Source organism: Lathamus discolor, chromosome Z (assembly GCF_037157495.1).
Source record: "Lathamus discolor isolate bLatDis1 chromosome Z, bLatDis1.hap1, whole genome shotgun sequence".
NCBI classification, from domain to species: domain Eukaryota; kingdom Metazoa; phylum Chordata; class Aves; order Psittaciformes; family Psittacidae; genus Lathamus; species Lathamus discolor.
Window position 1 is genome coordinate 71,023,148 of NC_088909.1, and position 18,596 is coordinate 71,041,743.

At 40.9% G+C, this 18,596-nt stretch overlaps 1 long non-coding RNA gene across 1 annotated transcript; it reads right to left on the reverse strand.

Moving 5' to 3' along the window:
• Positions 1 to 6,757: 6,757 nt before the first annotated feature.
• Positions 6,758 to 14,499, reverse strand: LOC136004637 (uncharacterized). Its single transcript, XR_010608558.1, has 3 exons — positions 14,451 to 14,499; positions 13,013 to 13,139; positions 6,758 to 6,857 (listed from the first exon to the last, which is right to left on the reverse strand). It is a non-coding gene; the product is annotated as an uncharacterized LOC136004637 (long non-coding RNA).
• Between the last annotated feature and the right edge of the window lie 4,097 nt (positions 14,500 to 18,596).

Genomic DNA, 18,596 nt, shown 5'->3' on the forward strand with positions numbered 1-18,596 from the left:
AGAAGCCCAGATTTCAGTGATAAATATTTTATTTTAGTTTAGTTGAATAACTAACTTATTTTAGTTGAATAACTATTTATAATTCATCATTTTGATCACAAGAGGGAATGGTTAATTTGCACAAAAGTTGTACTTTTCATTCTGGCCAAGAAAAAAACGGTGGTTCACTTATTAAAGAGCAAAATCAAGCCCAGAAAAGAAGTTAGAGAAATAAATGGTCTGTGACAGTATGTAGTATTTATAATGTTTAAAAAGGAGCATATATGTTAGGGCAGGGGGTGAGAAGAGGAAAATAAAAAGCAACAATATTCTTTTCCTAATTACATATTTCTATTCTTCAGCATTCTTCAAAGACAAAAAAGGACCCCTCAAAGATCTATCCTTTCTCACCAGATACCACATTGTGATTAAAGTTTAAAAATCTAGTCCTGATAGAGGGAATGGCTAGCAAAGTATAAGTGTTTAATCAGGGATGGTGTTCTGCAGACACTTCTTAGAAAAGAAACACAGGATTTGACCCAGCATTTCCTATTATGCGCTTGCCAGTAAATCAGCGGGTTCCTGACAGGCAAAATTCTTTAGTTTAATTCAATCCCACAGGTCCAACAGTTTTCAAGGAAAACTCAATCATAAATATGCAAAGGGTCAAACTTTCTCATATAGTCTGTGAATAGCCCCATAACATCGATAGGACCAAAAAATTACGTGAAGATATACAACATTAAGTCTCTCACACTAGTGCCTTACATAGTATTGTTTACTTTTCATCATATGCTTTGAGTTTTACGGGCATTGTCCATGTAACTGTAAGAAAAAACAATAGTTTGTCATCAAAAATCATTTCTGGTTATATACGCAGTCATTTTGCTTACAGTAGTGTTTTTTGTCAGTATTGTATAACCATCCTTACCACTTTAATAATTTAGTATGTTGTCTGTTAGATTGGGAAAATATTCATTAAAAGTTTCTACAAGTATTATGTTATGTGTGAAAAACAGATCTTAATTTAAATTCCGTGTGTTGTTTTCTTGCATACCATCTAACAAATAGGCCTAGTTCTAATCTCCATTATATTTTATCTTAGTGTAACTCAGCTAATTTAATTAGTTAATCTAATCTCTGTTAGTACGTGTATAGTGTTAAACTGTAATTTTTTCCTCAGAGATGCAGAATGAGTTTGAACCAGAGACCAGACTAACTCAAATAGTAAGTCCCTAGGGACATATAGGACAGTATCTACAAAAACATACAGATTTCTAGTTCTTGCTAGATTCCTAAATCCCAATGTTTTCCATTAAAATTGGCTATTTTTAAACAAAATTGGCCACTTTTACAGTTTGAGACCACATCAGCTGCAAGAACATCAAACTTTCACTATCGTCACTTAAACTGTCTTGGCCCACTACCTGTAAAACCTGTCCCAATAACTGCTTTTAAATATGCATGATGAAATAAATTTTGCACAATTTTGCATGTGTGCATACCTGCACACATGCAAAGACTTTGGTGTATGTATATATGTGTGTGTATACAGACATGTGTACACAGAAGTGTCAAAATATGGATTGCTGTGCCTGCCTCATATTACTATGTTTCATAGCCTTGGCCTTTCATATGCAGTATGCATGTGAGACACAATACTGGCATGAGCAGATGAAAGTAAGATTTAATTTTTAAAAAGTTTCATCCATGATTAATCTCGCATCCAAAATGATAAGTTTGCATGGTTCGCCTATCTAGTGAAGTTATTGGCAGGACTATTCACAGAGCACTGTATTTTAAGAAAACAATGCTGTGAACTTGTAGTAAGTGGACTCCAAACTTGCAGAGAAAGTCCTGCTCCCAGAACTGTATCATCCTCCTAGCTATATCACCATTTTTCACAATATGGCAGGAGATGCTTTGAATTGCATCCTGCATTAACCAGAAATATCCCCAAAATACAGCTGTCATTAAGTTATGGTTGACCATGAATTTGAAGCAAAATGTTGGAACTATGAGGTGCTTCTAGATGTCTGTAGCGTATGACAGAAGTTTGACAGGCAACCCCTACAACTGTCAGGCCCCCAAAGCAACGAAGCAGAAAATAAAAGTGCTCCCAAACACATTTAAAATTATTTATCTCACTGTTTCGCTTTGAAACAAGGAACGAAAATGGAAGCATTCCTATTCCCTATTGAAAATAATCACAGTTTTATATCCCACAGTATTTACATAGAGAGAGATGTTTATTTAGAATCCTTGGTGATAAGGACATGGCAAGCTCATAACTTATTATATATTCTCTCTTTATTTTTCCTTTTTGGGGCCTAGAATTATGTATATTTTATGATAACCCAAAATGACTTATACATAAAAAATACAGACTTTAAAGATAAAAAGGATTAGTAGCAGGTAATGCATTTTCCATGAGTGGCTGTAGGGCTCTCAGTTCCAGAATGTACAGGCTGCATACAAATGAATTGATAAAAGTCTGAGACTGCGGATGGGTAGAAAGGCTCATGCTTTGCTGGAGATGATTCTTAAAGTTACAATAAATCAGACAGACAGTGTCGGCCTTTGAGGATAAACCTGTGATGGCTTGTTGTGCCTCTTTGAATCGCCTCAGAGGCCCAGGGACTAAAAAGTGCCTAGATGTCACATTAAATCTACCGGGAGGATGGAGCACTTCAAAGAGGAACGCAATCAGATCTGATGGAAAATACATTTTCTGAAAGCTACTGACAAAAAAGTAATCTTTGATGTGGATGTTGAATAACAATTGATATTGTCTTTCCTGACATTTTTCATTATTGCTGTCTTATACAGCCTACTTCATGTATTAAAGCAATATTAACTGTTTGACAGGGACAAATCCTCAAACTATCACATAAGCAATTGTTTCTGAATTGTCTTAGCCCACTGCCTGTAAAACCTGTCCCAATAACTGCTTTTAAATATGATGGTATACTCTTTTCCTTGACTAGCTAGACAGTGTCTGAGCCTTGGCATAATGCAATAGAGTCTAGGGGATATTAAAAATGGTTAGGTGGTTACGAGGTGTCATTTGATTATAAGCAAGGTACTGCAGTGTTTTCTGAAGGTGACTTTTAATGAGAGAGGTCTATAAAAAGTTAGTCCTTCTTATTCACAATCTACAATACACACTTATAGCAAGCATACCCACCCAGAAATTTTGAATGTCCTGCAATTCTTGCAGCTTGAAAGAAGAGGAAAAAAAGTATACTGGAGATCTTTGTTATTTATGCAAAGAAACAGCTCAATCTGTAGATGTACAAAATGCCATAAAATATATTGTACATAAATCCCCCAGTTGTTACTGAAGAGAAATTCATACAGATACAAAAGCTACATCATTTCAAAGGACTGGATCCCTCCTCAGGTCTGATGTCTTAACACCCTTAATGTCACAATGTGCTGCTTTACTGAAGATCTTTATAAACCCAGAACCCCTGAGTCCTAGATGACCTCAAGCTATCAAGCAGGTAGCTGGAAAGGCAGCTTTAGCTCTAATCAGGCTGGTATACAGGGGTTTACTGCACTAGCACCAGGGAAAGCCACATGTACAAAAACCCCAAACCTGAGAGGAAATTGCAACAATGAGATAATCTACTGCTCTCCGGTTCTCACAAGTTACTGGCATTTCTGTTACGCTATAAAACAGTGAAGCTGTGGCTGTCCCTGTTTACTTCCAATTCCCTGGACAGTCTTCAGTTTTTCACACTCCTGGAAGATACTTAACCAGCTTTTCCTTCCCTTATCATGACTACCACTGCCAGAGCTGCTACCAACAGCCTTCTGCAATCACTCACTTGTTTCAGATGACTGCTTCTTTTTATGGAAGAGTCCCTCGGTAAGGTTTTCTGTGGAGACCCTCTCCAGGGAAAACACTTAATGGTGTACAGTTAACCTGTTCTATAGCATGGACTGAGAACAGCTCACTTAAAAGGCTCCATAGTGTAATTAAGAGAGTATCTCTATCATAAAAGAGTAATCAGCATAGCTGTCCAACTGCACAGTAAGCAGCTGAAATGGTTTAAATATTTTCATTAACAAGCCAAAGAATTTGAAAGAGTGCATTTGGCTACACGTCCCTCTGTTATACAGAAACACACCTCCCTTGCTGTCCAACAGGGAGGAAAAGCTGTCATTTGCCACTCTTCTGCGTGGCCCCTTGCCCTGCCTGTGTGTGCTCTGGAAGGCAGCCATCTCCAGGAGGACGAGGGTAAGTTGCACTACCACTAGCATTTCTGCCAAACCCAGCCCACGTGCAGCTAGTGCTGTACTGTCAGATTCCCCTGTGGGACCAGGCATTCAGACATACTTTGTTTCTGCCCAGAAGGCAGTTGCTGTCTTCTCATGAGGCAGAGACAATGAAACCTTCTGCTCTTGGATGACTTGCAACTGATGAATGATTCTACCCCCACCCTCATAAAATAAATAAATAAATAATTTTAAAAAGGGAAAAAACATTCTCAGCAGCTTCAAAGGTTATTCTTTCCTATTTCCCAACTTGGACTATTGCTTTATTATTTCAGAGTTCAGCTGAGGCCAAATACATCCTGTATATATTTCAGTCTGAAGACCACACTGGCCCCTTTAGGACTCCAGCTCCTTGCCACTTCAACTCCAGTTCCACCAGGGGAGATTTCTTTTCTTTCATGCTCTCCATTGCTCTATCCCTGGTGGGAACTAATCCACTCGCAGGTTTTGTAACGCCCTCTTTCTGAGCTTCATTGAAATGGAGCTGCTTGGCCAGCTGAAACTTCTTTGAAGTCTGGGAATATTTCATATGTCAAGTCACAATATTTCTTCTCTCTTTATTTTAGACTGCTGTCTGTGCTTGTAAAAATCTATGAAGTATTAAGCATTAAAACTCCATACACAGTGAACTCCTGGCACTGATTTTGAAATCCTACAGTAAACGGAGGAAGGGGAAGCCACAAAAATTACCATAATGCATCCTCTGTGGGAATATTAGATTATTGTTATTGGGGGATGGGGAAATAAAGATCCATTAGTTGGCAAAAGATGTGTAAAAAGCTTTTAGTTCTGTTTTTATGCTGCTGAGGTCAAACGATCTCTCTCACAGGTTTAACAACAGAGGAAGTCTGGCTGAAACCACATCAGAAACACTGCAGCTACATGATGCAAAATAGCCAACCAGTATGAACTCAAGCCACTGCTTCATGTTTGTCTAGTTTTCTGGTGGGTTACTATCCTACATAAAGGCTTTACAGACTCACCATTCCCTGTCTTCCTGCAGTGAGCAAACATTTCATCCAGTGCACTCTGACTTTGACAGAAGTTCTAGCACATGCCCTTACATGACTTGTGCTGCTGCCTGGTCTGGCAGTGCCTGGTCCCCATGTTAAACACAGGGCTCTGACCGCTTCCCTCGCTGGTTTGGGGCTCATATGAAGCACAGAAGTAGAGTTTGTGACTGCTAAGTTCAACAGATCCAAGTGAGAAGCCATCAGCAGGTCAGTGTGTAAAAGAAATAGTCTCGTACTAATAATAATAATGTGGTTGTGGGACAGCTGATTTTCAAAGGGAGCAGCTAGAGAGATTGTCTGGGGCTCCAGGCTCATGGTGACCCTTTCAAAGTTGAATTTTGGCATCAGTGAAGGTTCATCAATTGGTACATAAAGGGAAGGAGGAAGAGGGAAAGCAGCCAAGCTGTGACTCCTTCCAGTGGTTCTCAGAAGCACAGGCTTTCTGCAGAAGCAGAAGTTGCTCCTACCAGGGTGCTCAGGTCCAATACAGCATTAGTACAGCAACAACTACAGTTCAGCCTAGCTCCCTTTGGAAACCAGAGTCTTTTACTACAGCTGACTGTTCTTGTATTCACAAAGCAAGGGAGGGCCATGATAACTTCAGGCTTTGAATCACTACTGCCAGAGAGAAGGAGCCCAAATTTAGCACTTAGTTTTGCTCATGCCCCTCTGCAGCCCCTGCACACACCTCTGCTCATCGAGCCGGGCTTACAGATTCACAGCTCTCCTGAGCAGATCTGTGAAAGGATGCAAATTTCCCATAATTACTCAGATGACTTACAGAGGCCTGTGCTACTCAATGTCCAATTTATAACCAATCAGCCCTGTGCAACAAGCAGCTTCATGTACAATGACACCTGATTCTGGCTGGCTCTGGGCTCTTAGAAGTTACAGCCCTACAGGATGTAAAAAGACAGTTTTATAAAGCTGTGTGGGTAAAAAGAATCATCAAGGTCACCACTTTCAAAAGCATGTCCACCTGAAATGAAAGACTAAGCAGATGATGTGTGGCACAGAGTCAAACCTTTCCTGACTGTGGTTCTTTTTTCCCAGGTCCTCTAACAAAAGCATGTGTGAGGTATGTCTATAAAATCAACTCTTATTTTCAGTATTTTGCCTTAAGATCCTTAAACCTATACCTATTAGAAGTGTGATTTTTTTCAGTGACTATCTTATGAACGTATAATTCTATCTTTGAACAGGCGAGTGCTTATCCTTATGCAGAATGTGTGTGGCAGCAAGTACTTCAAGTCCTAGCATTCAAGAGTCTGCGTTTCCCATTTCTTTTTGAAATATACTGATTTAAAAAGCAGAGCTACTACAGAATCACAGACTATTCTCTTCACGCTCGTCAGACCAGGGCATTGTGGATCAATATTCTTGAGCTCTGTTTCCTTTTTACATCAGTAACATACTCTTCGTCATCTTTGTGGCTTTTTCTGGGGTTTATTCATACTATTAATGCAAATACTTGTACAATTAGCAGTTAGTTAAATACAGGATAATAAATCCACTACGCGAATGTGGTGGGTTGGCTCTGTCCAACAGACAAGCACCCCAGAGGCTGCTCTCTCCTCTCTCCTGCAGAATGGGAACAAAATAGAAGGAAGGTTAGAAGACTCATGAATGAAGACACAAACGGTTCAACAGTTGAAGCAAAAGCTGCACTTAGAGGCAAAGCAAAGCAAGGAATTCATTAACTGTTTCCAAAGGGCATACAGATGTCCAGCTGTTCCCTGGATAGCAGGGCCTCAGCACAACTAGCACTGACTTGGGAAGACAAACACCATAACCCCAGATGTGCTCCCCCCCCAGTACTGCTCCTGTCCTTGAGCTCTTCTTGCTGAGCACGAAGTTCTATGGAATGGGCTACCTCTTCATCCAGTTGGGGTCAGCTGTTCCAGCTGCGTCCCCTCACAGCCTCTTGCCCATCCCCAGCCTGTTCACTCTGGGGACAGGGAAGATGTGCGTAAGAAACAAAGAAAGCCTTGGTGCTGTGCAAGCACTGTCCACCAACAGCCAGAACACTGGTGTGTGTCAGGCCTGGTTTTGGCACAAAATGCAAAACATAGCACTCAACAGGCTGCTCTGAAGAAAATGCACTGCATCCTGCCAGAGGCAGTACAATGAAATGGCAATGAAAATGGAAGCTGGGGTTTACATTCCTCAAGCTGGATGGTGCAGTCATATTCTAGAAGAGATGCATCAGTCCCCAGGCAAAATTGGGGCTTGGCAGTATTCCTCTAACTTGCATCCAGAAGTGGCATCATCTTTCATATTCTCCACAGAGACCATGCAAGCATTTCTCTATTACTAATACATTTCAGAGGTTGTTCTCCCCAGTGGTTTTTCCTGATGGCATTTTCTTTCCCATATGCCCTTTCTTCTAACTGAGATCCCATCTAGGAATATTCCTCCTGCTGGAGAACATCTCCATGAAACTCCCGTTTGAGGCCTTCAGTGCAATCTGAGTGAGCTATGGGAGATGCTACCTAGCTGTTCAGAAAGCTGTATCTTTTCTCCTTCTGGGGCAGAGAGAGTAAGACTTGTGCCCCAATAATGTCCTGATATCTGTCAGCTGGGGAAATGTAAGACTTAGCTTTAATTTTTTATTTCAGAGTCATGCAACTAGTTCTTCTGCTCTGTAATTAATTTGCTGCTAATTACACAATTACTTTCATTTATAGTATCATTTAAAAATAAATTAGTGTTAGCCCAGTCTAATTTGCAAAATAAATGAAGAAAAATTTTACTTGATTTTAAATTCCAGTAAATCAACCCCTCCATTCAGTTTGCCTGTGTGGTGCCACAGCCAGCTGTGATGCTACTGGACGCTGACAGTGTTTGTGCAGCCCATGCAATTATTGGGAGCCTCACTGTATTACAGCAAGGGGAAGATTAGGGACTGTCACTGCCTCTGGTCGTGTGGCATTTTGCTTTTCCTGGACTCCTGTTTAAGCTGCCCACTTACGTCTTGTTCATAATGAAGATTTATACCATCATCTAGTGGAACTCCCCTTAAACTACAACCCATTAACTCTCCTAGTCTGCAATTTACTTGCAGTCTCAGATGGAGAGAGTAGGCAATGAGGTTCTTGTATTCAGGTTACTAAATACAGGAGGATTTTTGACAACTCCCAGAGCAGGAAAACTTGCCATAACTGCTGTAATTAAAATCTTGCTCAATATTTGCTTAATGTCACATTAAATCCATGTAATGCTGCTGCTTGACTCTGCCATCCCACCCGTCCCTCAGTGTTATTTTTCAGGATCTAGAGACATGACTGCAGCAGCAACCACACCTAAGTTGCGTGATACAAAGGAGAAAACCATTTTATTTTAAAAAGGACATTATAAACCAAGAGTAAACATGCAACCTATGCTTTCCACATAGGATGATAAGGCATGTCTGAATAAAAAAGGTATTTCATCCTAATTTCTCATTACAATGGAAGAGACAACATTTCCTCTTGTCTTGTTACAATTGCTCTTGTCTGGTAATACACACATGCTTTTATCAAGCACAGAAATGAGTTACAGTTCTCACAGTTAATTCCCTCCATTCTGCCAAGCAACATCAAAGATCTTTCTTTGCTTAATCCAAGAGTCTCTCCAGACATGTTGCAACTGGATTTCTTCTTCTTAATCAAGAAAAAGTTGGGGAATCACCTGTAGTCCTACGCTACATCAGGGCTTCCAGAGGAGCTTCACAAAACTCTGAACCGGCAGAAGGAGCATACAGTAATTGCATGTGATGGAGCTGCTTAATAGACTTAATCAGAGACACCATGGTTTTACATGAGCACATCAATCAGTCACGAGGAATATTTGCTATTCACGCTTCGCACATCAGTTCCCAGCTCCCTATCTGCCTCAACAGATGTTGATGGAATGCAATGGACACCACTCACCAAACCCGTGCAAGCTAGCGAAAAAGCTATGTGCCCCCCAGGCGTGCCCACATATATGCACGCAATGAGGTGCACACAGCCTGCTTCCCACAACTCTGTTCATTTCCAATTCAGATGTGGCCAGGGACAGCCAGGGACCCAAGGAGTAATTGCAATGACTATCCCAACACCAGCAGCCAGTGAGGTCGCTGTACCCCCTCATACCTGGGATATGTACCAGGTGTCTTCTTCCTGTTTCCATTTTGTTATGGTACCCAGTGAGCAGTTTAAATCAGTGCCAGCAGTGCTACCCCAAAGCCAGAACAGCACCTTCTATTTCTCTTTGATATATACCGTAATTTTCCCACAAAATGTTTTTTCTTCCTCCTACCATCATGGCAGTAACCAGCTTCTGCTGTGGGCAGCCCTTCCAGGGAGAAGTGCTGACCACGCATCTGCATTGTGGATTAGTTTGCTTTTACTCTGATTTAACACTAACATAATTTTCTGTGACCAAATGGCTGGTGCCTCCCTCCCCCCAAGGGCACGATTATACCTTTTTAAGCCCCAGCATGCGAATTTCTCAACAGTCAAATGACAAAGTAAAGGAGAAGAGTAATCCGGTATAACAGCACTTGTTTTATAATAAAGTGTACTACAGAGCTACAGTGCAGCTGTTTCATCTAATCTGAAGCATGTGCAGTCCATATTAATAGTTAATTTAGTCTGCTCTTAAATCACAGCAACCTCAACAACAACAAAAAGGCGTGACCTGTCTTTCCTGGAGAAGCCAAGTCACGTTCCTCTCCTTGTTCTCCATGTGACAGAGCAGTGATACAATTAAAGCACAATAATGTGCTTGTTATTCAAGTCAGGCATTAGTTCTAGTAATGGGGTGCTTGGTGGCAAGATGGATTTCCTTGTTAGGAGCTAAGCACAGGATTAGCTGAATTCTCCATGGAGAAATCTTGATTTGTTCAAGGTCTTTCATGTTTTCTACAGAGAAGGGATTATGTCTACTTAAAGAGGGGGCTTGCTTAAAAAGCTACAAAGTATAAGAAAAGGATTTAGGGCAGTCCGCCTGTGGTTAAATAGCTGAGGGGTAGAGGGAGTTTTAGAGCAGAGGATTATTTAAAGCCAGAAAGTTCAAAAAATAATTGGTTTAGCACTACTGGGTCAATGCAGAGTAACATGCTGGAAAGGCAGTTAAGCATAAGCTAATATTCATTTTACTTTGGCTAATTATTGCAAGGATTCAGAATAGAGGGTGAAAGAAGAAATGTTCTAGCTCTTTCCTTTGGGGTCCAGCCATATGGCACATTTCTGTGTTCCTTTGCTTTTATATATATATCTGTTGTGACATATATTACCAATCCAGTGCAAGAATCACAGAGGGCTCTTTTTAAAGCTCTGACATTGTTCGCTTAATGAGGCCATGAAGTAGACATTAAAAGCCCTTCAGAAGAGTTGTAGGAATCACAGTCCTCTTGCAGCCTCCTGTCTCGCAGGCAGGCCTCTCCATCGCCCCCTCATTCATTTAAGGCACTGGCAATACTATTAGACCAGATTGACTCCAAGCAGACTATCGTGATCACCAGTGCCTGTGGCAAACCTAAATGGAAGTGTCCTGCCCTCTGGTCTAGAAAGGGTAATTGCACAGTGCAGGTGGCCATACAGAAAGCCTGCATGGTTCAGGAGGCATGAGGACCACCACACCTCAGTACAAAGCATCCCTGGGTGCAAAGGGAAGAGGTGCAGTATTTCAACCTGTACTTCCCCCTTCATTGCACTGTGGGTTAATGGCAGACATGTGAGGACAACAGAAGAAAATCATCCCACCACAGCAGGAGAGCCTGGTAGACTGAGCACAGGTTTCTTCTAGAGAGATAGGCTCAGGCCATGCCTGATGGATTAAGCAACTATGGGCATATAGGGGAGATACTTCCCCAGATGGAATAGCAGGATGAATCTTTACAATCTGAGCACAACATGTGCAAATAAAAGAAGTGTTGGATGGATGGTCTGAAACAGCTGTTTAAAAGCTGTTCAGGCCAAACAACAGCTCAGCAACCATACAGTGGTGAGAAAGAAGGTTTCTTTAGTAGTTTACTGATATTAGTTCAGTGGATTTGGTGAATGCTAGTAAAAAGAAACATGCATCGACTAGGATGGTGGAAGACACAGTCTACAGGCAGAAATGCTCTGAGTTCATTGGGCAGGATTGAGAAGGGGTAGAAGGTGGCAATGCAGAGTTCATTATGTTATAAAATCAATGAAAAGAAGCAAAGTGCTTGGATTTGGGTGTCACATAAGGAGACTGGAATGGACTTGTTCTGTCTTTCTCTGCTTTCAGAGAATTGATGAGAGCAGTCATGAGGAGAAGGACTTGCGGGTGTTGGTCGATGAGAAGCTCAACATTAGCCAGCTTCACTGTGTGCTCGCAGCCCAAAAATGCAACTGTATGCTGGGCTGCATCAAAAGGAGCATGGTTAGCAGGTCAAGGGTAGTGATTCTGCCCCTCTACTCTGCTCTCATGGAGTACTGCATCGAGCTCTGGGGCCCTCAACGTGTCAAGGATATGGACCTGTTACAGCGAGTGCAGAAGAGGACAAAAGAGATGATCCAAGGGCTAGAGCACTTCTTCTATGAAGACAGGCTGAGACAGTTGGACTTGTTCAGCCTGGAGAAGAAAAGGCTCTAGGAAGACCTTAAAGCAGCTTCCAGTGCCTAAAGTGTACCTACAAGAAAGTTGTAGTGAGGTTTTTTACAAGGGCATGTAGCAACAGGACAAGGGGGAATGGATTTAAGCTGAAAAGGGTTGATTTAGATTAGATATTAGGAAGAAGTTCTTTACTATGAGTGTGGTGAGACTATGCACAGGTTGCCCAGAGAAGTCGTGGCTGCCTCATCCCTGGCAGGGGATCATCTGGCCAGGTTGGACAGAGCTTTGAGCAACTTGATCTAGCAGAAGTTGTCCCTGTACATGGCAGTGAGGTTGGAGCTGAATTATCTTTGAGTTGCCTTCAAACCCAAACCATTTTATGATTCCCTTTAACAGTTCTCATATATTTGTATTTGGTGTGTTGCATGCAATCCACAGCCCAAAATACATCGATAAGCAGGTGGGAGTTTACACTAGTGCTCAAAAGAACCTAAGGGTCAACAGGTGAATAATGAGGCAAGATTACAGGAGCTAATTCTGCATGAGAGCTTGGCTAAGTGATGACTCAGAGCATGGTGGGGAGACATAATAGGAAATATCCTATTAAAGGATATTTTGAAGGTACAAATCCGAAGGCAATAAAAGGAGTCACGTGGAGCAATGCATAAGGTATGGTGAATGACATGAAAATAGAAGAAGACGTGAAGACTGAGTGTCAGAAAACATACCAGGGTAGCAAACAGTGTCCCCAGGTGAAATCACAAACTTGATTATTCTGGAATATTAAAAATTGTATAGATTTAAACCTAAGAAATGTACATTAGGAAAATGCCACAGGTGGGAGAAAGTAGATAGTTGTGTCTGACATGCATCATATGAGAAGCATCATATGAGTCAAGCTATATGGGAACCTGGGTAAAGTAGGTAAGATAACTCTGGGCAAACACATACAATACTTATTGCTGCAGATTCAGCTAAGCTGAATCTGTTAACATCCATATATTCATCCTTGAAAGGGCTCTGCAAGGTAAGAGGGCACATTTATTCACATCCTATGGGTCTCAAACTGACACAGAGACTACATCCTCAATAAGACTTGGCATTACTATATTCATGGTTACAAAGCTGACCTAGCTCAAGCTATAAGCAAAGTGTGCTTACTGATAAAGTTAATATCTGTTTACCTTTATTCTACTCTCAATGCAGAAATGTCTGCAGTCAGCTGGTGGTTTTTCATCCTCTGCCACGACCAGTAGACCAGCTTCTTCACAGATTTATCTCTCCATGATTTCATTTCTCAAAACCAGTAGTCTTATAAATACAAAACCATTTGTCTTATAAATAATCTGGGTACTATTCCTGACTCTTAACACAGGCTACCTGTGTCAGACTTTGGAGAAACCATTGTTCCTCATTTTGTCTTGACTCACTCCACCTTTAAACTGAAACACCAACACTTGCAAACACCATACCATGAGAGGAAACTTATTCACTGTTTTGCAAAATGCCTTGGATGAAAGGCATTATAAAATTCAAAATATTGGTTTTGTCTTGCAAGATTCATGTTACTGAATAGGTGGAAAGGTTCTTTTGAATAAAAGCTGATGATTTATCTACCTTTTAGTGGCTTTCTTTGTTCCCTGAAGCTGCATATTTAAACTTTTCTAGGCAGGAATTTATTATAGATGCAGGAGAATAGAGAAGTCTTTTTAAAACTCAACTAGTCTGCTCAGACCAAAGTTCTGGGATGAAGTGAAATTGAATCCACTGTCTTTACAGAAATTGTTTTTTACCATTTCAAGGTTTTTTTTTATGGATTTTGATTTAAAAAACCCAACAAACAAACCAAAACAACAAGACAAACCAAGTACCAACTACAGCCAAAGTCAGTAAGACTGAGCCAAGAGTATCTAGCCCCTATTTATTACCTTTTCCCAGATTAATTTGAGTATCTGACAACAGTCTTTAAATTCCCTCTTCGCTAGCCTAACACAATATTTTGCCATCACTGCCTTCTAGAATCACACATGGCATCTCTTCTGCATGAATACTCAGCAGCCATTCTAGAGATGCAGTGAATTGTCATTACTGGCACAACGAATAAGCATTTGGCTGAGTCATAACTCCCAGTCTGCAGGCAAGGCACCCGTTTTTTATATCCTGATTCCTCTTCAGAAGTGGAAGAGACTGTGTGAGGGATTGTAAACAAGCAAGAGCATCCATACTGGAAATGACTTATAACTACTCTGACGGATGGGTAGTTTTGTGATAAACTGAAAATAGTGTAGTGGTGTTGTTTATTATTAATTTTACTTCTTCATTTTTTAACTTCAAATCAAAATAGGACTGGAAAAACCAATTTAGGTCATATAGTAGTGTCGTGGTTTAAACCGATCCACACAGCTTGTTCACTCACTCCCCCGCCCCTTTTTTTCTCCCTCTTTCTTCCCCACCCCCACCCCCCCTCCCCCCCCCGAGAGACAGAGAGGAGAATTGAGAGAATGTAACTCCCACGGGTTGAGATAAGAACAGCCCAGTAACTAAGGTATAGCACAAACCACTGCTGCTACCACCAATGATAATATTGATAAGAGAAAATAACAAGAGAAGAGAATACGATACCACCGCCGAACAAGTTCGACCCCCCCAAAGAGAGACCGTGCCCTTCCGGGTAACTCCCAGTTACCTCCCCAGGCATGACGTGCTGTGGTATGGAATACCTCTTTGGCTGGTTTGGGTCAGGTGTCCTGTGTCTGCTTCCTCCCAGCCTCCCCTCGTCCCTGGCAGAGCGTGAGACTCACAGAGTCCTTGGCCAGAATAAACATTACTTAACAACAGTTAAAACCAATCGGTGTTATCAGCTCTGTTCCCAGGCTGGAAGTCAAAACACAGAGCTTGCACCAGCTACTAAGAAGGAGAAAAACGGCTACTGGTGAACCCGGGACATGTAGGTATTTAATCCAGGGGAATGTAACGAATTGCCCACCCTACACAATAGCAGTCGCAAAGTTTTTGGGATCCCTTAATAAACTAATGCACCCTGCTAGAGAATACAACAGCCCCCCAAAAGAGAGGGTGGTGACACAGGATGCCAAGCAAACAAAACCAGCTTTATTTTCAAACACAGCTTTTGCTGTACCCTGTGAGGTGTCTGAGTAGGAAACGCCTGTAATATCCTCATCAGGTGCCTGGATGCGTTGCTGCCAGCCTGCCTCAGGAGCGGTGTGGTGTCTGCCCACGGAAACCTCACAGCCCTGTGATCCTTCTCACTGGAAAAACAGCTTGAAGGGACAGCCAGAACAAATCATGTGTAGCCATGGTGACTAAATCCAGCTGGTATCTATCGGAAGGCTCATCCCCTTCTCCCTACACATATAAGCACATAGTCCATGTAGTACATTTGACACCCATAAGTATTCCTGTCCTTATGATTTTATCCTTCCTATTATAAATTGGCTTGGTCCTCATGTAGCTTTTTGTTACTTAATTAACATTTAGAGTTTCCAGAGGAGTATCCCTGTCAGTCCCAGTCCATGGAGGGGGACAGCAAAAGAATAGAGCATTAGGAGGGTGTTCAAAGCAGGAAGACTAACATTTAAATATTAATGCCATTTAGCTGAGTTAAAGCAATAAAAGCAAACAAAATTCATTCTACTAGAGATCTGTGGTTTCATATACCTGTGAAAACATGTACCGTCTAATTAATAAAAATAAAAGGAACTTCCTTATTCGAAAGAATGAATTTTGCTCTACAGTATAGTTAATGTCTGCATTTCATAGAATATCCAGTGAGGGATCCATTTCCAGTCTCTTTTTCATCATTTCAAATACTTCTATGTTCAAATCGCCTTCTTTTTAAGTAGTCTTTTGTGTCACATATATATATTTTAACTGAACTTGAATGACACAGTAGAGACATCCAGTGGTTTGTCAGATTATTAAACTCATAACTGTCACTGAAGATACAGTATAGAGCTATTTTTATTTAAAAATGGCAATTTTAATTTGACCTCATATGGAAATTTAAGAATTTCTATTAAGCAGCACCAATTCAGGGCTTTGCAGTAATTTGACATCAGATATTTAATTTAATTTGCCATACATCTAACTAGTTGCTTATGATTTATGTGAAACACAAGGTCTATTTATATATACTATAGGGTGAAACTTCAGTCGACATAAGTCAAAGTAACTTTGTTGAAGTCAATGGAGTCTCGTCAAGTTACTGTCAGAGGACATGGCCCTATCTATTTTGGAGAATTGGGAAGGCTATTAGGTGTTTCAGATTCATCAGCAGAAAATGCTGTTTAGGTTTGTATTTATCATGCTATCCATTAAGGATGCTGGGAGACAAGATGAGAGTGTCAGCTCACCCATTTTGGGCATCTCATTAAATAGCAGCAAATACATTATGGCACTTGAGGAGGGAAAAAAGATTGCTGTGAGCAAAAAAAGATCTGGCAGTTAAGAGGAAGAAGGCAGCCCAATAGAGAGAGACAGAGATTTAGCAGCTGAGTGATGGAGCCAGAGATCTGGAAACACAGAAATAAGAGAGAAATGAAATTTTGAAGGAAGAAGGGTGGAAGAGACAAGCTAGTATGACAGTGAACCTTCAGATCAGAAAAAGACAGCTTCAGAGAATCAGAGTCAGTTCTGACTTGCAGTCTGCAAAACTCTATTTACGTTCAGTGGGGCTGTACAGAATATAAGTCAGGGTAGCTTGGGTAGAATAAAATCCTTAAAAAGACAAAGAAAATGATAAAGCTAGAAGACCATAGAAAACCAGAAAAGTACGCAGCCTGTCAAAAAGGTTGCCAGGCTGTGATTTATTAAAGTGCTGCTTTTGCTAAGAGCTTGATCTAAAACATGTTTAACCCAGCAGGAGTATTTCGATGGACTTTGGATCAGGCTCAGAAACAACAATGCTTGACCAGCAGATAAAGTGAATACCAGCACCTATTGCTTCTATTCACAAAAGCCAGGAGGAGAATTTAAATTGCTTTGTTTCAGACAAGCTATTTACAAACAAAAAGCAGAACTGATGCATGCACAGTGCCCTGTTAGAAGGAGGTTGATGGGAGTTAACACTAATCAGTGTTAATTAATAGTTAGCATGAATGCCACAGAATAATGTAAATGAAGCACTGAATATATTCACCAGTCTTAGCAGTTTTTCACCCTTTTAATAGATACACATGCCTGTAGAGAAGAAGTGAATACTGGTGTAAACCAAGGGTCTACCTAGCCTAGTGTCCCATTTCCCCTTTATAGTCAGTGGTGACTATAAGCATACAGGCAGGGAGGAGCAAGAAAATTACAAGTATGTCCTTATGTCCTGCTCTGCCACATTTTGCTTGTCATTACATATCTTCACATGAAACAGTCTTTGAATCTGCTAGTCAAATATAAATGAGAATAAGCAGCACAGTTTAGGAGAGCATAAAATACAAATCCCTTGTACCAGAAGCATTTTCATTCTGACCCTTTTCTTGCAGTTAGACCTACGTGTAGATCATTCAAGACCCTCTTACTCCGCAGATGAAGCAAAATTGCAGTGCTTTTTCATTTCATGTGCTTTGGAAAGCTACACAGCAGAGGAAAGCTGTAAAGCATCCCCACGATGAAATAATTTGGCTTCACTCTTGGCCTTGATTTGGTACTGTACAATTACTTGCAAGTCCTTCATTTCTGCACCCCAGCACTTTTCATTCAGATTTGTTAGCATAAACTAAGAATTTTTCCATCCCCTTTCAGAAGTGCATTCATAGTCCTGATTTTGAAGGCAACTAAATGGAAGGATACTTTTTTCAACTGAACAAAAGAGCTCTGCCTGAAGTAATATTATTTAATGTCTTCAAAGCAAGATCCTAGGCTGAATTTCAGTAGTTGACAGAGTGTTCCATTGGCAGAGGTGACAGAGCAACAATTTCATTTTTTATTGAACTGTGCCTCAAAAATTCAGTAAGGGCACAAATGATAAACAAACATTCACAGTGAAAAATAGATCACCAGGTTTACAGGACAATTCGCACCTAACACACTCTTCTCAGCAGAAAACTGAAATATTACAGGTGACATTCAGCAACAGTATTTCTTTAGTGTCTAGCAGTGCTGGTGAAAATTGCTGGCTTGACATAGGTCAAGAGTCTACAGCATTTTTTTAACCTCTGGTCAGACAACAAAGGAAATGAAACAAAAATATAGCTTTCCCCAAGCTGCCCACTGTCCCCCTGCATCAACCTGGCAAAGCGAGCCCAGGCAAACTAATATTCGGTGTCCACTTATTCACACAGTGCCAGTCCTGTTGATCCCATGATCATGTTGCAAACTATTCTCTTTTCTGACAATGCCATTTTTGTAGGAAGCAGAACATATAATCATAGAATCATAGAATCATAGAATCATAGAATCATAGAATCATAGAATCATAGAATAGTTAGGGTTGGAAAGGACCTTAAGATCGATCATCTAGCTCCAACCCCCCTGCCATGGGCAGGGACACCTCACACTAGACCATGTCACCCAAGGCCTTGTCCAACCTGGCTTTGAACACCGCCAGGGATGGAGCATTCACAGCTTCTTTGGGCAACCCTTTCCAGCGCCTCACCACTCTCACAGTAAAGAACTTCCTCCTTACATCTAACCTGAACTTTTGAGAAATCTGATGTGGAAGACAGCAGCTCTTCTGAAGTGTTCTTCTTCCCATTGTAAATTTATAATTCTCCCTGTCCACAACTGATGTTGATACCTACTTTTTGCTCTAGAAAA